The sequence below is a fragment of the Rhinolophus ferrumequinum genome, chromosome 17 (genome assembly GCF_004115265.2).
Source record: "Rhinolophus ferrumequinum isolate MPI-CBG mRhiFer1 chromosome 17, mRhiFer1_v1.p, whole genome shotgun sequence".
Lineage (NCBI taxonomy): Eukaryota > Metazoa > Chordata > Mammalia > Chiroptera > Rhinolophidae > Rhinolophus > Rhinolophus ferrumequinum.
The window spans coordinates 21,721,654-21,745,448 of record NC_046300.1 but is presented as its reverse complement, the minus strand read 5'-3'; positions in this window follow the sequence as shown (position 1 = coordinate 21,745,448).

The following is a 23,795-nucleotide window of genomic DNA, read 5'->3' as shown; positions in this document are numbered from 1 at the left end:
GTGAACAGCACTCAGGGGGGTAAGCCCCTTGCACAGCAGCCTGTAAGCTGTGCACGTGGCCAAACCCCACAGCCAATCAGCCTGAGGGTCAATCCCACCCACTGACGTGCCAATAGCAATGAAGTCTCAACTATAACAGGAGGGCACACACAACCCACACAAGGGACACTCCTGTAGCACCCAGTAAAGGTGACTGGGGAGACTGTGCCACTGAGCCCCATGGGGCACCTACTGCAGACGGCCATCCAGCCAAGACTAGGGGATATAGCGGATCTATGTAATATATAGAAACAAGCACAGAGAGGCAGCCAAAATGAGGAAACAAAGAAATACATCCAAAATGAAAGAACAGGAGAAAACTCCAGAAAAAGAACTAAACAAAATGGAGGCAAATAACATACCAGATACAGAGTTCAAAACAATGGTTACAAGGATGCTCAAGGAACTTAGTGAGAACCTCAACAAAGGGATAGCAAGTATAAAAAAAGGACATAGAAACCACAAAAAACAACCAGTCAGAAGTGAAGAATACAATAAATGAAGTGATGAAGGCACGAGAAGGAATCACCAACAGACTAGATGAAGCAGAGGACTGAATCAGTGATTTGGAAGGCAAGGTAGCAGAAAATACTCAATTGGAACAGCAATATGAAAAAAAGAATTAAAAAAATGAGGATAGTTTAAGAGACCTTTCGGACAACATCAAGTGAAGTGTAACAGCATTTACATCATAGGAGTACCAGAAGGAAAAGAGAGAAAGCAAGCGATTGAGAACCTATTTGAAGAAATAATGACTGAACACTTTCCTAAACTGGAAAGGAAATAGACATACAGGTCCAGGAAAGTGCAGGGAGTCCCAAACAATATGAACCCAAAGAGGCCCACCCCAAGACACATTATAATTAGAATGGCAAAGGTTAAAGACAAAGAGAGAATCCTAAAAGCAGCAAGAGAAAGGCAACTGGGAACTTATAAGGGAGCGTCCAGAAGATTGTCAGCTGATTTCTCAATAGAAACTTTGCAGCCAGAAGGGACTGGCACAGAATATTCAATGTGATGGAAAGCAAAATCCTACAACCAAGGGGTACTCTACCCACTCTTGCCACACCATCTCACACTCGCATCATAAGCAAAGCTATCATTTAGAACTGAAGGACAGATAAAGAGCTTCCTAGACAAGAAAAAGCTAAAGGAGTTCCTCACCACCAAACCAGTATTACAAGGAATCTTAGAGGGACTTCTTTAAAATGGAAAAAAAAAAAAGGATCAAAATGATGAATAATAAAATGGCAGTAGCTACATATCTACCAACAACTTATTTCCATGTAAATGGAATAAACGCTCCATTCGAAAGATATAGGAGGGCTGAATGGATAAGAAAACAAGACCCTTACATATACTTCTATAAAAGACTCACTTCAGATTGAAAGACACACACAGAAGGAAAGTAAAGGGATAGAGAAAGATATTTCATGAAAATGGAAATGAAAAAAACAACAACAAAAAGCTGGGGTAGCAATACATATACCAGACAAAATAGACTTTAAAACAAAGTCTATAACAAGAGACAAAGAATGACTTGGTAATTCCACTTCAGGGTGTTTATCTGAAGAAACCCAAACGTTACTTCGTGGGAACATGTTAACCCATATATTCATTGCAGCATTGTTTACAATGGCCAAGATGTGGAATCAGCCTGGGTGTCCAGCGATGGAAGAATGGATAAAGAGGAGATGGTATACAATGAAATATTGATTAACCCTGAAGGGAATAATTTCTTGCCATCTCTGGTGGCATGGAGGGACCTGGGGTGTATTATGCTGAATGGAGTGTCAGACAGAGAAAGACAAATGCAATGTAATTTCACTTGTATGTGGAATCTAAAGAACAAAATAAACAAACAAAACAGAAACAAAGTTAGAGATACAGAGAACATATTGATGGTTGCCAGATGGGATGGGGTGTGAGGGTGAGTGAAAAAAGGGAAGGGATTAAGAAGTACAAATTGGTTGTTACGCAGTAATCATGGGGATGTAGGATATAGCATAAGGAATATAGTCAATAATATTGTAATAACTATGTATGGTGTCAGATTTGTTGGGGTGATAGATGGGAGGGGGTTGGGGGGCAGGGTGAAAAAGGTGAAGGGATTAAGAAGTATAAACTATAGCTCCAAAATACTCATGGGGATGTAAAGTAAAGCATAGGGAATATAGTCAATGATATGGTAATAACTATGTGTAGTAACTATGTGTAGTGCCAAGTGAGTATTAGACTAGTAAGGAGGATCATTTCTTTTCTTTTCTTTTTTTTTTTTTTAAAGATTTTATTGGGGCAGGGGAACAGGACTTTATTGGGGAACAGTGTGTACTTCCAGGACTTTTCCAAGTCAAGTTGTCCTTTCAATCCTAGTTGTGGAGGGCGCAGCTCAGCTCCAGGTCCAGTTGCCGTTGTTAGTTGCAGGGGGCGCAGCCCACCATCCCTTGTGGGAGTCGAACCGGAAACCTTGTGGTTGAGAGCCCACTGGCCCATGTGGGAATCGAACCGGCAGCCTTCGGTGTTAGGAGCAGGGAGCTCCAACCGCCTGAGCCACTGGGCCGGCCCCATTTCTTAAATTATACAAATGTCTAACCACTATGTTGTATACCTGAAATTAATATAAAATAATATTGAATGTCAACTGTAATTGAAAAATTAAAAAGGGGGGGAAAGGTGAAGGGGAATAAGAGGTCCAAATTTATAGATATAAAACAAATAAGTCATGGGGATATAATGTACAGCACAGGGAATATAGTCAATAATATTGTGATAGCGTGGTACAGTGTCAGATGGTTGCTGGACTTATGGTGATCACTTCTTTAGGTATATAAATGTTGAATAACTATGATGTTCACCGGAAATTAATATAATACTGCATGTTAGCTATATTTTAATAAAAACATCAAAAAATAAATTGAAAAAAAAAGATGGAATAAATACGAAAACTTCCAAACCACACACACAAAATATTTAACTCAAAATGGATAATTGACATAAATATAAACCATGAAAAAGAAATAGGAGAACATCTTTAGGATTAAGGGCTAGGCAAAGAGATTTTAGATTTGTCACCAAAAGCTTGAGCGACGAATGAAAAATTAACACATTGGACTTCATCAAAATGTAAAACCTTTAATGCATGCATTTGGAGAAAATCCACACTTTATAGACTAATGACAGTAACTGAGAGGTAGAACTGAAAGCCATACCTAATCATTCAATCTTGTATTCCCCGTATTAACTTATACCATGAAAATAAATAAGTGTGAAGTAAGTACTGGTTGAATGAATATATGAATATGTGTAAAGTATTTTTAAAAACTTAATCTGCTATATGTGATGTAATTCAATTCCGTGTTCATTGAACATCTACTATTGGAAAACACTGGGTTAGATCCTGAAGCATTGAATTTTAGAGAAGGAAATGTAGTGAGCAAATTGCAGAGTCAGGAAAAGTAAGCACGACTTGCCTTTCAGATAATAAACATCACCCTGTGGAAAATGACTCCGAGCAATTTTCTTAGATCCTAGCACTCTTAAAACTTTGGTATTTTGGGTGGGTAAGCTTATCTCAGTCATCTCCACCAGGCCTTGGTTCTATAAACTAACTACAACCTTGAAATTGGCACTGCACATGCTCGGCATGGGTGTACCTTCTTTCCCTTATTACCTTAGTGACAGACATCACTAATGAAGCTCAGCACTATGTCGACCTGTGCCTGGATGTGGTCTTGGAATCGATCTCAGCACAGTGCTCCAGTCAGTGCTTACCAAAGGATCTGAGCTAATTCTAGAGAAAAACCTACTCTTCCCTCGGAGTCTGAAAGGTGACCTCGCATAAGTCAAATGTGTGAGGTGAGGATCTCACTACCTGCGTCTGTGGAGAGTGGCCTTTTAGAGTTCTGGAGCTTAGCAGGAAGAGGTGACTACAGATGTAAGGCTTCAATTGGGTCATCCTCCTTCAGAGGCCTGGCTTTCTAACGGAGTATTTTTCCTAGTTCTCAATAGACACGTCAGCACTCTTCCTACCTGCTGTCTCTGGCAGAGGGAAAGGGAGAGACGGGGACAAAAGGCTGCCACGGATTCCAGGTGTCCCTTAATGCAGTCCAGCGTGGCCACCACAGGACCTCTCTTTGCCCGCAGATATCCTTTTGAGCGTTCAATTAAAAGGGACATTTGCTGACGTCGGTAGGTGGTGTGCGCGGTGCTGGCAGTTTCAACATGTTGGCTTCCAGCATGAATGTTTATAAGATTTGGGAGATTCTTTTTGTTTTTGTTTAAATGCAAACATTAATGTTTATAAGACCTGGGCTGTGTTGCGCTTTTTTTTTTTTTTTTTAACCTCATAAATAACAGGACTACTTTCTTTAACGACGTGGATAATATTTTACAAAAGTTTTCCTGCAATGGCCACAGGTGTGTTAGTATTAAAATTTGAAATTCAGAGCCCAAAACAAAAGTAATCTTCACAATCTCCCAGCAAAAAGTTTGCAAAGTGACACTGAGGAGAGGAATTCATTTTTCTCATTCTTTGTATTATCTTCTGAGAAACTTTAGGCGTGAGGGAGGCTGAGATCGGAATCCTGGATTTCTCTTTCCTCATCCATAAACAAAGGCCAACGATGCCTACTTAGAATTGTTGAAACAATGACAATAATGAGTAAATTCCTTTATAACTTTAGAGTGGGGTAAGGCCTTTTAACAAGTACGCAAAATCCAGGGGCCATGAAAAGAAAAACTGATATATTCAAATACATTTTTAAAATAAGCAAATCAAATAATGAAAGAAAAACTAGAAACAGTATCTGTGTCTGGTATCAGAAAGAACACATCTCTTTAATATATAAAGAGCTCCTAGAAACTGAGAAGAAAATGACCAAAAGCTTCACAAATAGACTCCGTATAGAAAAAATATATACAAACAGCCTTTATACATATGAAAAGAGACTCAATTTCACTCGTAGTAAGAGATAAAAATCAAGGGAAACTACACTGAAATAACAGTTCTCACCTATCAGATTGGCAAAACCCCAAAAGTTTAACAACACACTCTTTTGGCAAGGTGGTAGAAAAATGGGCACTCTCATATGTTGCTGGTGGGAGTGCAAAATGGTGCAACCCCTGCAGAGGATAACTTGGCAATCATTATCAGAATTTCAAATGCATTTACCCTTTGATCCAGCAATTCCTCTTCTGGGAATTTATCCTACAGATAAACTTCATATATATGAAACAATGAATATACATTAATATGCAGCATTAATTAATAGCAAAATGTAAATCCAATGGTCCATCAAGAAGGAACTAATGAAATCAGTTGGTGTATGCATATGTTGGTGTATGCATAATCAGTTGGTGAATCATATGGTGTATGCACACTGTGGAATATCATGCAGCTATAAAACAAAGAATGAGGGTGTTTTCTATATACTGATATGGAAAGGCAGGAGCACTTCTTAGTGAGAAAAGGCAGGAGCAGATACTGCATATAAGAAAGGTGAGGAGTTGGAGGAAAAAATACAGTTGTTTCAATTGTCAAAAAGGAATATTTGTAGTATCCAAAAGAAATTAATAGAAATATCAGTACCTATGGGACACAGAGCTGGAAATAAAATGGATGGGAACAGTGGCAGGAACAATAATTTTTGACATTTTTATATAATATTTTGACTTTTAACCATGTGAATTTGTTACCCTTTAAAAAATAAAAATTTAGAGAAAACAGAATTAAGTTCAGTAACTGAACATGAAATATTTCGCCAGTGTTCCAGATCCATTTGGTATAAATGTTAATAATTGATATAATTTTAAAAGGTACTCTCGTGGTGTTTTGAATTGGTCTCTGCATGGTTCTGGAGCTCTTTCTCACACTGTGGCCTTCAGTACACTAATATCAGAATTTTCTATGGTATGTATTAGAAAGGGAGATTCCTAGGCCCAATTCAGTACTTGCATGCCTAATCAGAATCTCTGGGGCTGAGGCCCAGGAATAGAGATTTTTATAAGCTCTCCAGATGATTTGTATGAACCATGAAGTTTGAGCATCACTACAATCAACCTGTGATACAGGTGGTGATGGAAGTAGCAAGCATGTCGGAGACCATGCTGGCTGTAACTTCAATACCATGCATAGGCTGCCAAGTTCAAATTATATATCTCTAGCCTCGAGCTCCCGACTTGCATATCCAACTGCCTATCAGCATTGTCACTTGACTGTGTCACAGGGATCTCAAATATATCACATCAAAAACTGGATTTGGATTGGACAGGAAATGGTCTCCTGCGCCCATCTGTTCTTTTACATGTTCTTCCTGTAGTCTTCTCCATCTCTGTAAACAATATCGTAAACCACCCTAAAGCTAAGAATTTGGACATCTTTGATTCTTACTTTTGTATCCTTCACTATATCTAATCCCACAGTGAGTCCCTTTCTCAGCAGGGATTGTACAATTTGACACTCCCACCCGCAGTGCATGAGAGTCCCTCTTTACCTACTGCTTTGCCAAGAGACATTGCAATTGGGCATCTTTTCATATGTATAAAAACTGTATGCCCCCTCATTTTTTTCCCTATCAACAGTCTTCTCATGAACTTTGCATTGTTGTTTTTTTTTCCCTAGGTACTCTTTATGTTTTTAGTGGTTTCCGTTGCACTCAAGATAAAAAAAAAACAAAAAACCGTTTTCCTTACTATGACCTCCCAGTGCCTATATGACCTGCCCCTTCCTACCTTTTCTTATTTCATCCTGTGCCGCTGTATCTTGCTTTCTGTGTTGTAGCCACACAGCCCTTTTTCCTTTCTTTGAACATGCCACACTCATCCCTGCCTCAGCGTCTTTGTGTTTGCTAGTCTTCTGCCTGGAACATTCTTTCTGAGTCTCTCTCCCCAGGCTCATCCCTTTGTGTCACTGAGGACTCAGCTCCAATCTTACTTCCTTAGAGAAAGCTTCTCTGACTACACCAATCCAAAGTAGCCGCGTACACTGCCCACCCCTTCGTAGTCACTCTATTGCTTCTCCCCATTTTGTTTTCTTTATAGCACTCATCATGATCTAATATATATTTGTATTTGTTTAGCTCTTTGTTGCCTGAATGTCTGCCATCGAATGTAAGTTCCATGAAGCAGAGGCTCTGCCTACTTTGTTCATGCCATGTCTCCAGGGCCTGGAACTGTGTGTGGCACACAGTAAGTGCTCAATAAATGTATTTGCTAAAGGAACCAATGACCCTCTGCTTTCCATGACTCTTCATGGCATCTCTTCTACTTTCTCTACTTTGGCGCCACTCAGCCTCATCGTCTTGGCTTTAACTACCATGGTTAATGCCTGTTGCTTTTCACCAGTTTTTAATGTAACTCCTAGGGTAACATCTGATGGATCCAGCTCCTCTCTTCCCTCTTATCATAGTTGGCTGTCTTAATTCAAGCTTCTGCCTCTGATACAATCAAATGTGGCTATAGGTGGATGGGTGGTGGTAGAACCAGAGTCATGTGGTTTGCACAGGAGTCTATGAAGGGGACTGCTTCACTTAAAAGGATATCTCTAGAAAAGCATTACAATATTGAGTACCTATAATAAGTGCGGGAGGAGAGGGCCCTATCAAAACAGAAAGAGGAAACTGGGAACTCTCTCTGCCGACTTCACAATATTCAACAGGCTGAGCCTTCTTCTGAAGCTTTGTCTCCACTTTGTCCTACTTGGGTCCAGGTCCTGTACTACAAAAGCACATGAGGGACAAATAAGACCGGGACTGGAGTGGAATTCACATCTTTTGTGAGCATGATCACAGACTTGGGCCAGCCAAACACAGTGAACATGATGTGATTATAATCTGTTGCTCTGTGCTATCTATGACAGCTCTTCACTATAATTAACAAAGAAATCTGGACTTTGACAGAAGAAGCAATTCCCTCTTTAGTGGGTCATGAAAACAACTTAAACTCTGCTTTCTTCTGGCTTCTCCGACTTTGGAGCAGCGGAGGCATTGCAGTCCATTTTAAATCAACATCTTCTTTCCCCTTTGCAGCTCATCCTTTTATAAACTCCTGTAAAATAAAACCACCAGATTCCCAGAAGATAAAAAAAATCCATTCTCTCCCTTCCGTTCACATAAGTGCATCCTCACATGTTCACAGGCTTCTGCAGATTTTAATAAGATCCCCTGTGTGGGTTTCTTCAAATACGAGCAAAATACTAAGAGTGAGAAAATGTCACATCTAATCAAGGGTGCTATAAATGCAGCACCGTGGCAAGCAGACGGCTCACAAGTGGCTTGAACCAAATCACAATCTTTGCCTGTTGGTAACCAAAATTGAAGCATCTCATTTTGGCTCTTCACATTGGCGATTTCAATTAAATACTTAGCATTAAAACAAAACAACAACTATAGTCGAATTGGACAAACTGCATAGCATGCTAATGATGAGAGACCCTTAGCACTTTTGTTTCCTGGGGGAAAAATGCTTTCGAGACCAATGTTCCTTTTAAACATAAATACCTAGATACACAGACACAACAGCCCCTGACTCCCCCTGCCTCCCAAACTCATTCAGACTCTACGTTTCTGCTTACGTTACCGTAACCTTGATCCTCAGCTTGGATTTCTGTCGTCACATGGCTTAAGTCAACACCCCATGCTTTGAGGGTGACTAAGCCCTTCCTGGTGAACCCTCTGGAGGGCTCAGTGTAGGATAGCAGTTCTTACCCAGGGAGATTTTGCCCATAGAGGATGTATGGAAATGTCTAGAAACATTTTTGGTGTTACGACTGGGGAGTGAAGGGTGCTACTGGTATTTAGTGAGTAGAGGCTACGGGACTTCTGTGCATCTTACAATGATCATGACAGCACCCGCACCCCCCCCCCCTCCAAGAATGATCAGGTCCCAGGTGTCAATAGTGCCAAGGCTGATAAATTCTGTGGTAGGGACTTAGTTTCTGCGGAGGCACGCCACACCACAGGTTGCAGCAGCTCAGTCATTACAGGGTCCAATCCTTGGACCTACAAGAGGCTTGGACCTGCACTTCTGCTGCAGCTCCTTCACTGTCTGCAGCTCTGGGATTTTCTCTGTGTGGTGCTGCTGTCACCATACTGGTACTCGTAGAGTGTTGAGGAGAAAACATTATGCTCCTTTTTACTGGTCTGTCCCTTTCATTCCCCTCTCACACAAAGCTGAGTTCTCATCTGGACGCTCTGGGGAAGAATTCATTTGCAAGGTCACCCAGGTCATTGGTAAGTTCCTTGCAGCTGTAGGACTGAGGTCCTATTATATTGCCAGCTGTCAGTGGGGCACTGCTCTTGGCTCCTACGGGTCACTGTTGAGCCCTTGCCATGTGACTCCCTTACCTCAGCAACAGAGAACTTCCCTTGTATCAAATTTCTTTCAAATAAAATCTCTTTGATTTTTTCCTTCTGCTACTAGTCAACAACAACAACAAAAAACCTCTCTACTTTTACGGATTTTAGGATGATCTCACTATCTGAAGGTCGCTATCTGCCAAAGAACACTTCCTAATTATGGAAGTGAGATCCATCATCTTCATAATCCTGAGGCATGTGCAGCAGAAACAGGGACGTCCAGGGGACAACTTAGAATTCTGACTACCATACCAGGGGTTAAGGACTGGATGTGTCCCCCCAAATTCATATGGTGAAGCCCTAACCCCCACTGTGACTATATTTGGAAATGGGGCCTTTGAAGGGGTAATTAAAGTTAAATGAGATTTAATGATGCGGTCCCAATCTAATTGGACTGCTGCCCTTGTAAGAAGAGGAAGGAATGTGCACTCAAAGAGGAAAAGCGACGTGAGGATACAGAGAGAAGGTAGCCAAGGAGAGAGGGCCCTGGAGAAACCAGACCTGCTGACACCTTGGTCTTGGATTTCTAGGCTCCAAAACTGTGAGAAATAAATTTCTGTTGTTTAAGCCACTCAGTCTGTGGTATTTTGTGATAGCAACCCTAGCAAACTAATAACACCGGATAATAATACCAATGAGAATCTAATTTTTAAAAATTTAAAATTGGGATGGCAAGATCCTTTGATGAAGTTTGAAATGTACTCTTATACAAACCAATTGAAACAAGCGTGGGCCAGCCAAGGGGACCAGAACGTGAGGTAAGATGATATAAGTATACACGAAGGCCTAGGCACTAGAAAATCACCTATGAATATAACTTAGTGCAAACCAATGTTGTAAGATATGTACTAAGTGCAATGGAAACAGAGAAAGAGAGATGACCCACAATGGTACTTAGATACCTTCATGGACGAGGCTCATCTCATCTGGTGGGCTGGGAAGATCTAACGTGGTTTAGAAGAACGAGCTGTACTTTCTGTAGATACAATTCTTGGTCAATATTTGTGATTGCTTGTTTACTGACTAAAAAACACCAGTCCAAAAGGAATGCTCTATATATAAAAAGAGAAAAATTATCCGAGGAATACTACTAAAAGGCAGAGGGAGAGAAAACAGCATTTTTTCATTTTACGTTTCTGGCCAATCTGAATTTTTACAATGATTATGAATAGTTTAATAATACAGTTCTACAAAAGACAGCAGATGAGTATTTTAAAAGACATGCATCGATGTGTTCGTTTTCATTTATTTCTGCTCCTCTCATATTGAACCAGTGATATCTGGATTGTGACAATGATGTCCCACAGACATAGCTAACAACTGTCAGACAGTCTTCATGTGGGTACGGTAGGACATATTGTCCAATAGCTTGTTTGTCATATTTGTTGTTGATTATCCAGTTAGACTCCAATGAATTTACTCACACATTTTAGAAAATAGGATTGAGTGTTTTAGGCTTATTATTTCTCCAGTGTCAACATTAACATCTTTAGAGGAAATATGCAAATCCACAATCATTTTATTTTTGAAAGATAAAATATAATCAGTTAAAAATTGAAGGTCCGAATTTTTCTTCCTTGCATTTAGAGATGTAATCAGGGATAAGAAAGGATCACAGGGTATACCAGCAGATCACTTCATTAAACACATTTCCAACTATGAACCTGGATACACACAGTTCAGAACTCTGGGGAAGACTGATATAATCACATGTGTAAAGCAGCAGGCTTTTGTGTTTCTTTTTCTTCTTCAAAAAGACTTGAAAAAGAAAAAAGATTTATTTTGAAATTAGCAAGAAGGAAGGTGGGAAGGGAATGGCAAAGGTTAGCCTGCTTGAGGTGTGACTAATCCTCAAACTAACATCTCTTATAACGTAACGACCTTACCCTGGGACATGGGGGTTGCCACTTCTTTTATGTGTCTTTGAGTCACATGTTGTGGGTGAACCCATACTTCAAAGACAAAGATCAACGAGAGTGTGTGTTTCTGGGTGTAAGATTTCCTGCAAATGGGACTTACATACTTTCATAGCACAGGGCTCGTGGAAGAAAGGCTGCCTCCTCAGGGAGGTCTTGGAGTGGGCCCCTTGAAAGGGACAGTTGAATTTTTCAGTAGGTTTTAAAGACATAAGCAGTTGACTCCCTGTGTAGCTTCCAGAGTCTCATTGCCTTTCCCCTCCTTCAGGAGCAGCCAAAGTCCTGGCCAACCTCCATGGCTTGCAGGACTTCGTATGTCTCAAAAGCAAAGCTTCGTGTCTATAAATTGATGACCTTGAAATACATAGCTATTTCCTAAATTCTATTTTGCCCAGAGAACAGCATTTAGAAATTGCCCTATCTCCACATCTCCGACTTCCTTCTCCCAGAGAAAGCCACAGTTTGATCTCTTAGCCATTATCACAGCTTCCCTCTCCCCGTTTTATTCAAGCCGATAGCTGTAGCTGTAAATTTTAGCTGATATTATACTATTAGCTAGAAGTAGGAAGGGAAGGATGAATGAATGAATGAATGAATGAATGAATGAATGAATGAATATTGTCTGGCAGAAACCCACGGTAAAGCACAAAACAGCATTCTCACACCTCCATTCAATAGCTTCACCAGGCATTATACTGGTGAGTGTATTGCCACTATTGTTGTCTACTTTCAGGCAATGGGCCTCACAAAAATTAAAAAGATTTTCCATTCCTGAAATATTGGGATTCATCATCTTAAATAATGTAGAGGGCCCTGATAAATTCATAACAGCTTCCAACTGCCAGTTTTTGACAGCTTCTTTGGCATTTACAGAAAGCTTTGTATACTATGTGTGGTAATGCATTTTTCCTATTTTTTGTTCTTTTGATTTATTATAAAATATGTCCATTGGAGGGATTTGATTGTTTATGCTACAGGAAATTTGCATGATAAGTTCTATGCATGTTAGCTAAAACCGTTTATTACAGTCAATGGAAAGGGAGGAAAGATATTTTTGTTCCTGCTATTCCCTAAACTATACAAGACACATGGGTTTTCTACATGAGTATTTCTCTCCCCTTCTCAGCACCATAGAAAATTTGTGACACACTGCCCACAAAAGCAAGATGTATGGCCGCTAAGAATCTCTCGTGTGCTGTCCTTATGGAAAATGTTTAAACTAGAAGAGGAAGTTTATCAGGAGCAGGATTTAGCTTCACCTGCTGGAAGCCAAGCTTGGGACATGGAGGGCAGATTCTTCCCACCAGGGCGGGTGCCCCTCCTAGCACTGTGCCTGCGACCACAGCTCTCTGCACAAGGCAATCGTGTTGACCTTGCAAGCAGTGCTTACTTAAGGTCGAAACTCGAAATTCAACTTAAATGAAACCACAGCCCATCACAACTGAGAAAAAAAGAATGAAGGAAACAAGGGAGTTCACGTGGAAACTGACAAGTTTCCCATTGCTTGTATTTGTCAGCATCACATCAGAAGTCCCCACCCACTTACCCTTCCTCCCTTCTTCCCGAAGTGATGCTGCGGGAAACACGTGCAGAAGCAATGGGAACATGTACAGAAGAGAGAGCACTGGGAGACTTTGCCAGAGTGGTTTGGACCACAGCAGATCATTTACCCAGTATGGGTTAACACAACTAGTGCCCGTAACTTACTCTCCTTCGAGTTAAGTTTCAGTACCTGGCAAGTGACATTTAAGTTTGCCTTCTTTGAAAGGGCACTTAGAGGACATTACTACTCAGTTCCCAAGCTGCTTTCAGGACTTGAACTTGTGTGCGAACAAAGGGCAAGCCACATAGTACTTTACCTACCCTACTCCCACACATGGAAACCTGGCTCCATCTGGGCTGGTCTTTTGAGAACACCTTACTGGGGAGTCTCGCTGCCAGTGGTATTCCCCAGGACTCCAAAACAACAAAAGCACAGCAAAAGTTCACTGTGAGTATACCTAACATTTATAGGGCACTTACAATGTGCCAGACCCTGTGCTAAATACTGGACAAAGATGGGCCATTTAATCCTGATAACAACCCTGTGATATAGAGGAAACTGAGGCACAGAGAGGTTAAGTGAATTGGTCAAGATCACTCAGCTGCTAAATGGAGGAACCAGATAATCTCACTGCTTAGCTTATGCTCTTAAGTACATTACACAGGCTCCATATAAATATTTGTGTGTGTGTGTGTGTGTGTGTGTGTGTGTGTCCAATATGTACACAAGTGAGTTTTGGAGTGTAGGTGCTAAAGGTGACACAAGAGCCAAAAGAAGTAGAAAGAGAAGCGAGACATCTTTGAGCCTTAGAACAACTCTTAATGGACATTCCTTCCATGTACACTCTAAAAGGGACCTTTAAAACACAGCATCATCAGCAGGATGCTGGCAGGATGTATAACAATTTCTCACTCCATCCCAGTGACAATTTGAGAAGGCCAATTCAATAAACATCATTCACCAATTACTGGGGTTTCTAAGGAATATCCTCTGGAAAGGTGTGAATTGCATGCAGTAAAAAAGTAAATCCTGGCCTTTTCAGATGCCAAAGCTTCCTTTCTCCAGCTTTTTTCTGAGCAGGGGCAGGAGTGACAGGTGGGAGTGATGAGACAGAGGGGCGAACAAAAGGGTGAACATAAAAGCAAAACCCAGAAAGAATCTTTCCGTCTCACACTGTCTTAGGAAAGGTAACTTAAACAACCTGCTTTGATTTTTCTCCCCACGGTTATCATTGATATTGTCATTGAGATTTCACAGACAACAAAGGCAGGCATCTATCTCATTATTAAAACATGAGCCCTTCTTCAGAAGGTAGCTCATTTTTGACACCTTAGTGAGGAATGCCAGATATACCATTCAATAGCAACCTAGCGGATTGTAAGACTATTGCTTTACAGGTCCAATTGCCATCTTTCTCCCTTTTTGTGCCTGTATAGAACTCCCTCTCGCCACAAGGAGAGTACTTGGTGGGTGAAAATAAAAGAGATGGCAACAGAATTTGATGTATTATATGTTTATTAACACAGGCCCAGGAAAATCACTGCTAGAAGACGTTGCACATCATTCAGTGCCATCTTTTTATCTTTCGGGTGAAGAGAATGAGGCCCAAATATGAACCCTAAATATCCCCAAAGCCACATGTTCTATTCAGGTTTGATCCCACTCTGAATCTCACTTCATGTTCCACTTTTACCGCATATTGTCCATGTCCTCATTTGATTAAGACAGCAGTACACCATTCAACATGAGAAAGGTGGTTCAGGAGGCGTCACTGAATTCAATACACTAATGGTAGGTTAGCATTCTTCACAACAGTGTCTTTCTAAAGAGACCTAAAATGATCGTAATTTTAAAAATGTGACCCTTCTGCCCAAGCTTCACTGTTGGTGAAGTCCTACTTTTCTTTCATAATACAGTACTAGAGATGGTTTCCAAGTTGCTTAACTGCATTGATTAGCACGGTCTCTTACTGAAGAGAACTGAAATAAAAGAAGCAAACGTAGAAGTCAGGTACTGATGGCCGGTGTGAAGACACAGTGGTGACTGCAGGCTCTATGAGGACAGAAAGCTTGCCTATTTTATGTACTACAGTGAACCCGGTATTAACACAATATATGGTAACTGGTAGGCACTCAACAGAGTTTGATTAAATAAATTAACAAAAGGGTAATGAGAGGAGGGGCTTATACATTTTGATATGCTCTAGCTACCATGTTTGCCCAGTTGCCCAGAGACAATGTGTTTTTGACAGATCATGGCACATCTCACATAGCTGGATCAGGTCAGGTAAATAGCATCTTCTTAGAGAAGGAGATTGAGAAGAGAGTACCACTTGGTGCTTTAAACGTGTGAAGATGCCCACATGTACAGGAATGGGAGAGGTAGAGCTGGCTCCCAAGAATGGTTCCTCCCTGCCCTACTTTATCAATACTGTAAGCCACATGTTATCCCTGGATGATATCTCCTACTTCTCAAGGTTGCCTTCTCTAAGCCTCAGGTTCCTTGTCTGTCAATTGTCAGTAATTCTGGTTAAAGGTGGGAACTCAGGAAAGGTGCCATTGCTGGATCAGAAATTTGGGGGATATTTGGAAGACAGAAGAAGAAATAATTTATCGATGGAAAAAAAAATCAAAGCATGGACTGGCAATTCCAAATTGTGCCATGAGTTAGGGATGCTGTCTAAGGCAGTCCAACCCTTCTCAATGAAAACTCAGCAAGGGCTGCGCCAAGTGATTACCTCTGAGATAATCAACGAAAGGACAGCTGAATAGCTAGCTATGCCAGCTGGTCTTCACTTCCATTCGTCTCCCCATATCCTCAGATTCAGCAGTTGGCTGTGAATCTTTGCCTGTGTTAAAACTACAAGAATGGTCTCTCAAAAAATTGGGGCCCTGTTGTGAGGATCAAAAAGTGAGCCTTGGGACAGGAGAGAAACGTAGACTGCCACTCTGAATTTGGATAGAAAATAGAAAGGCAGCTCCTCCCTGAATTGCAAAGGATCATAGCAACTTGCCTCCTAAATTTGGCAACCAAGAATGGAAGTACTATGACCACATCCTTAGAGAAGCCTAAATTCTGTCATTCTTTGTCCATTGGAGAGAACCTTCTCTGTGAGAACAGAGTCCCATTGCAGACGCAATACTTCATATATCTTGAGAAAAATCCATAGCAGATGCCTATGTTAATCACCCAGCCTTCAGTTTATAAAATTAAATGGATAAGGAAGCATCACTAAACATTGAAGAGACATGAATCATAAAAAAAAATTAAAATTTAAAATCTGGAACTAAACTACTTCTAGGGAGAAAGGAAGAAATAAAAGTATGTCAAATACATCTGTTTGAAAGGTGTGGGTTTCATAAATATTGATTTATTCTGAACAATAGGGAAACATGAATAAATACATTAAAAATATATGGCTAAACATGACATAACTGGAAATAAGATACAGATTTTCCAAGAAATAAGACACAGCAAAACACAACACAAAACCAGAAAAAGGAATGAAGAAAATTCAGTCAATCCAGTGACAGGAATGAGAAGAAGACCATAGCAAATAGAAAAAAATTAGCAGAAATAAGATGGAATATATATATATGCACAATAAAAACAAATGGCTTGAATTTACCCATCAGAAGACCAAAACTTTCAGATTAGTTTTTAAAAGAAAAAAAAATACACATATGTGGTTTTTAAGGTAAATAGTTTAAATTCGATTTGAAAAGATTAAAAATATTGAGATTTATAAATGCATTAAGCAGAGAACAAAGGCAATTTATAAGGAAGAAATATAAATGGTCTCCAAATTTATGAGAAAATACTCAACCTCTAATAAGAATAAAAAGATGAATTGAAATGACCATGAGATACTATTTTTCACCTGTAATAACATAGGCAAAATTTTTAACAATTGATGTTAGCTAGGGCTGGTGATGATACAGGGAAATAGGCAATGCTGAAGGAACTATAAATTGGTTAGGATTCTCAAAATTATGGTGGGCTACTGGAAGAGTAGAATGGTATGGTCCCACTGAGTCATACCCAGGATGAAGACTGAAAGACAGGATCTTAGGTACCCAGGTGACGAGTTGTGTCAACAAGCCATGTGATCGTAAAGGCTAGAGTTCCAGACCCAGCTCTGATCCTTATTTTGTTCCCTAGTGCAAGTCTCACACAAGAGTGTCCTTCAATTTCTACACCTGCCTTACTGCTGTCCTCAGAGGAGATGAATTAGTGTATGTAAAATGCTTTGCAGAATATAAAAAGCAACACAATGTTTAATATCATTTTTATAAAAAGAATACACTGTATTGACATGAGCCCACAAGAAGCATAGGGAAAATGAAATGTATATAAGATTGGACAAAATCTGGCTACTACAACCTGAATGTTTTTATTCTGCCTCAAAATTAAAAAAAAAAAATTCAAAAAGTACATTCAGCATCCTTGGATAGATCCAAATATATAGTCAACTTTTTTTTTTTTTTTTAATAAAAATGCAACAAGAGGTTCTCCTGCTCCCCCACAGCTATGCCTGTCTAAAAGTTTCTCAATCACTGGGTTTCTTAGGGAACCCACTTAGAAGAAACCAAGGAAAGGACTTTCAGCAGCTGGGTCCCAAACCCAGGCCACAGGTCTCAGTGCAGCTTGTCAACCCTGAAGTGGGAGGCAGGGACTAAGTAAGGACTTTGGTTATACCTTCCATTGTCTGCCTTTTACTGTCACAGCTACTGTCGTGTTAAGGGTGACATCTGAATGGGCTTCTGACACTGGGGAGAGAGAGACTTCCACAATCCAGGAATGACAGGATTTCTCAAAGGGAATGAAACTTCTCTAAGACCTTTCGTATCATCTTCAAAAGTCAGCTCTTTTATAGAAAATGTCGATTAACCCAAGACATTATATTTGAGAGTCACCACGCTATAAACCAAACAGGTTAAAAAAAAAAGCCAGTATCAGACAGATATCAATATATGTTAATAGTTAAGTCACTAAATTGGAAGGCTGGATCTACTTATTAGATCTGCAACCTTTGTACATGTAGGTTACTTCAATTCTTTCTTCTTTAGATTCTTTTTTCCCTCTTAGCATCTTTCAAATATGAAATACAGTGTAATTATCTACAGTCACGTTACATACCATGACCATTTTATAACTGGAAGTCTGTAGAATACCTTTCGACTCCTTAACCCATTTCTCCCTCCCCCACTCCTCATCCCTGGCAACACCCAATCTGTTCTGTTTCTCTGAGCGTGGTGGGGTTTATTATTGAGGGGAGGAGTTTAGATTCCACACATAAAGGAGATCATATGGTGTGTGACTTTCTCTGACCTATTTCACTTACCATAATGCCCTCAACTTCCATCTATGTTGTCACAAGTGGCAGGATTTCATTCTATTTTATGACTGAATAGTACTCCATTTTATATCTATCTATTTATCTTTCTATCTATCTATATCTATATAACTATATATGTCACATCTTTTCTATTCATTCATCCATCAATGGACACTTAGGGTGTTTCTGTAATTTTGCTATTGTAAGTAATGCTGCAATGAACATGTAGGTGCACATATCTGTTTGAATTAGTGTTTTCATTTTCTTTGGATAAATACCTAGAAGTAAAATCATTGGATCATAGAGTGGTTTTATTTCTAATTTTTTGAGGAACCTCCATACTGTTCTATATTGGCTGCGCCAATTTACATTCCCACCAATAGTGCACAAGGGTGCCCTTTCTCCACATCTTTGCCAATACTTGTTATTACTTATCTCTTTCATTATCATCATTCCAACACTCTAAGATGAGGTGACATCTCATTATGGTTTGGATTTGCATTTCTCTGATGATTAGTGATGTTGAGCATTTTTCATATACCCGTTGGCAATCTGTATGTCTTCTTTGGGGAAATATGTATTCAGATCCCCTGCCCATTTTTTAATGGATTTTTTGTACAAGTTCTTTATATATTTTTGTTATTAACCCGTTTTGGATATATGATTTGTAAATATTTTCTCTTTTTCAGTAGGTTGTCTTTTTATTTTGTTGATGATTTCCTTTAATGTGTAGAAGCTTTATAGTTTCATGAAGTCTAACTTGCTTATTTTTGTTTTGCAGTAAGATATTAAAAAAAGACTGAGGTCAAGGAGCTTACTACCTATGTTTTCTTCTAGGAGTTTTATGGTTTCAGAGCTTACATTCAAGTCTTTATTCCATTTTGAATTATTTTTTGTGTACAGTGTAAAATAGTAGTTTAGTGCTTTTTGCATGTGGCTGTTCAATTTCCCCAATATCACTTATTGAATTCATTTATTCATTTTTTTTTACAATGGGATAATAATAGGCTTGTTTTGAGAATCAAATGAGATACTGCAGTAAAGCACTTGCCACATACATGGCACTGGTATGTGGCAAATGCTTAATCAATAGCAGCATTGTTTTTTGTTATTGTTTCATTCATACTTTATTCTCCTTTTACTTCCATTCAGGCAGAGTCATCATTTCATGAGTACACAGTGTTAGCAAATGAAAGCAATAGGCAAGATAACATTTGGTCACCCAGGAGGAAAAGACCATATGGTCTCGGTTACATTTACAGACACACACCAGAAAAAGCTGGGCTACTGAGGATAAAATAGTTTGAAAATGCGCTACAGTATCAGGAAGGAGAGGACAGGCTTAGTATCTGCCACCAGGTGTAGGGTCAGCTGAGGGGGCATAGCTAGGAATCAGATCCAAACTGGATTCAATCTAGCCTCCTAAGGCTTTTTAAAACTAATCTACAAGTAAGAGAACAACCCCTCCATTTCTGACAGGCCAATTCAAGTGCAGATCCATAGCTCAAAATTACACAATCTGCTAGAAACATGACTTTGAATGAAGTCTTCTCATTTCCTTCCTGACCCATTCCCTCTCCCTCTCCCTTCTTTTTAATGGTTCTGAGTTTTACTGTGGTTTAAGATGTAGAAAATTAGACAGAATATCCCTGTTAACCTAACAACAAGAAAAAGTTGAAGAGATTATCATAACTTTTTTTGAAATCTTCAGATTGCTGAGGTTGCAGGGCACACATATAGCCTGAAATCTAAGGAAAGAGAAGCTCCTCCAGGGAAAGATGGAATGAGAGCTTTGGCTCACTTGCAGCAGAAGACTAAATGAAGATGGTCATAAAAATGATAAAACCCAGACTCAGCTTAATTATAGACTGATTTACTCAATCCAAACATTAATGGCCTACCAGTAACAAAAAAAAAAAGGTCTTGATCCCTGGTCTTGGATGACAAGCCCCCAGGAAAGAAACAGTTGGACAAAACCAACTGCATCAAAATTTTGCCTGTATTGGCTCTTCTGAGTATACTTTATAGAATAATAAAATGGTGCATTAAAGGAAATGGGTGATTTCAGAGGGTATCCCCCAGCAATTTATGTTGATGGAAAATTTTTCTCATAGTTAGCTTCTTTATAGCAATCAAAGCAGGAAATCCCTTGTGGCAAGAGTTCTAAGTTCATGTTAGGTCAGAAAGTTTGGTGACATATTCTCTGGACTATTTCAGAGTTGAGTCTTCCTTATTATGTAATAAACAATAGCCTCTTGGATTTCTATAGTAAGCTTCTTTCAAAGTTGTAAGTATTTTATATTTATTTTTCTTATTAGTCTCTAAAACACTTGCTTCAAATTAGGAAAGCAATGAATACATCACAATTTACCACATATAAAAGCTAAACCAATGATAGAGGTGGGTTCTTAATTGTTTCTCAAACCTAGTTAAAGAAAATGACAACATTTAGAAGAAAATATGATGGAGGCTTGGATTTTGTTGAAAATCCTATAGTAAGGATCAGTATCATGTACGTGGTAGGAGTCAATAGAATTCAACTTTTATTTTTCCTACCAGAAGCCATTTGTTTTTTTAACAGCCTCATTAATTTTTTCTTCTGAAAAGAACTTGGCCATCGAATTTATATCAAATACCAGAAGTCTGTCTTTTGGTTTGAAAGGTGTCTGAGTCACTTAAGAATCACCGAGTTCTGTGCTTGGGGAAGACCTTCTTCGGTGTTGAAAGATGTCTGAGTCACTTAGGATATGAAGAAGGATGGCTCCCTGCCAACTCAAGAGTTATCTAACATCTGAGCAGCCCAAAGTTCATGTTGGCTGTTTGCATTAATCACTATAATTTGACTAACAAGCCTGAAGTGACAGCTTAGCATCGGCATGGCACCAGGGCCACAAACTGAACAAAAACCAAAAAAAAAAAAAAAAAACAGAAAAGAAAAGAAAAAGAGAGAGAGAGAGTGGTGAGGCAGAAATCCCCTGGTTTCCCTCCATGGTGGTTGAGAGTTTCCAGAGTGTCAGTAAAGTCATCAACAATTCCAGCTAAAAAAAAAGCTGTAAAGGGAAGCCCAGGTGAGAAGAGGACAGTTTTCCAACTTCATGCTCTCCTAGCTATGTTTTTACTGTTTTCTATAAATCTTAGCCAGTGTCTCACTGACTCTTGGCTGTGATTCTATGTATGGTACAACTGTGCCTGGATGCCATGGTACCTTGGTTTCCTCTACCATGATGATCAAGATTTCAAGCTGGGCATGTTGATTTTAAAAAGTCAGATACTGTTATTTTCTGTTAAAAAAAAAATGTTATCCTTCTATTTCCAAGACCTAGGTAAGATTAGAATTTTTCTTTTTAGAATTTTGGCAAAACAGAAATAAACAATTTATTTACAAGAAAGTTGAGGGCAGAGCTACATCCCTCACCTCCCATACCACCATCACCACCACCACCACCACCACCACCACCACTACATTACGTACTTATTTGTTAAGTACCTAATGTCAAGTAATTGATCGCCTGACTTTCTGGGCAGGACTCTTCTCTTGCCCATAATTTTTCTACTCAATCTTCTCTCTTCCAGTAGGTTTCAAGTACATTATCCGGCTCAGTATTATGGCTGTACTTTCAAAGAAGCACACATCTTTGCTTCCTTTTAGTGGGAAACTCAACCTACTGGTCAAATGACCGCACTCTTCTCCACAATCAAGTACTTTCCCCAAAATTCTTTCCCATTTCCTGAACTAAATTCACAGAGTACTGGTTTGTGAGAATCCTTTTCCAGAAACTTTCACAAGAAACAGGGATCCTCAGAACTTCTTTTATGTTTGGGTGCCATGTGCATCTCCACAAGAAAACATGGCATGCATAGTTTCCCAATCCTATTTGAAAATGAAGCCCTTTCATTTCTCTCACCAGTAATATCTGTTGTTCCCTATAACACAGCTTGGGAATTTCTGTCAACCTCGTAAGTTAATTCTCCCCTCCCCCCCCACCAATGACAGGAAAGACTAGTCCTTGTTCTAAAAACCCAACATTGTATTATATTTCATCCTATAGCTCTGAGCTTATTTGCTGAACAGGTATAATTGACACAGCCCGAGTCCAATTTCTCTTGCCTGAGTTTACCAACATCTGCAAAGGATACCACTCTTTACAGAAAAGTGGACTTTCAGAATTGGATTCCTTACAGTTATACTGTATGCTTATTTCTTGCATATGGTTAACACCAAAAAGAGTATGCTCTCACATTCCCTCAAGTTCATTCATAGCCCAGAGACATATTATGTTATCTTTTCACCAGTCAGCTTACTTCCTTCTGCTTTGACTTGAACTATAATTTTTAAATCTGTGCCTTAGAGTGTAGCCATAGCACATACTTCATGAAAGATCCTGGTTATTTTTAATAAAATAGAAATAGATATGCCCATACTTTTCTTTTAAGCCACAGCCAGTCTTCTTGTTCAAAAATTAAAGCCTGATTTAAAATAAAAACAGGTTCTCTTCACAACTCTAAACCTGCCTGATCATGTTCTAATTTTTGATTTGCGAAAACAAGGAAACAGTGATATACTCCTTTTTCCAATCACTGATTGAAACTTATTTCAGCTTCTTTTGTTGTTTTGTTTTAGTAGAAATGGTTCAGGTTTGGAGAAATATTTATTTTGATTAAGTCAGAAGATTCCAACTTAATATTTTGCAATAATTTTTTTTTTTTTGTAAGTGTGGGTTCTTAGCATTTGGAACACAACAAAGATTGCTGCCAGGTGAGAGAGGTGTCTCCTATTTTCACAGAGATTTCAAAGCTTGACTCATCCTTGTCATTTTCAAACTCAACTGCCCAAAGCTGAGTCACCGGGGTGGAGTGAAGTGGGCGTTAAACTGAGTTTTGAAATCAATCCAACAATTTTAATACGTGGTCACCTATGACATCATCCATGAAGGCTACTTCATTCATTGCTACCTCATAAATCTTTTGCGCTTCCTTTTCGTGGCTTCCCAGAAAAGAATACATTAGACTCTATTCATATCCCCCAAATGTCCTTTCCTCTTAGAGATAATGTGCTTACTAGCAAAACAACGCCAAATATTTGGACTTGTATAAGTTAATACCTATATATCCTCAAGTTCTCAGTATAGAACAGTAGTTAGCTTATTAAAAGACTGACCATGTTTTATTCTTACGTCTCTTAGAGTTATAGCGAGGAATAAATGAATTGGTATATGTACAATAATTTGAATAGGGCCTAGCACAGAATGAGTACTACTTACTTAGCAAATATAAGTAACAAATGTCAGCTACGCATGTGACTATTAGTACTACTTCTACCACCACTGCTGCTATCAGTGTCTCATTCAGTCTCAGAGTATTTCCTTGAAATTACACCTCAGAATAAGTGAGATGTATTTTTAGATCCTTGTGGTCCATGTGGTCTGCAGAGCAGCAGCGTGAGCATTACCAGGAAGCTTGTTAGAAATGCAGATTCTCAGGCCCCACCTCAGCCCCATGGACTCAGAGCCTGCAGTTTAGCAAGAAACACAGGTGATTCTCACGCACATTAAGGTTGGAGAAGCACTCACATAACAGATGTTCTGGTTAAGGGGATTTGCCACCTA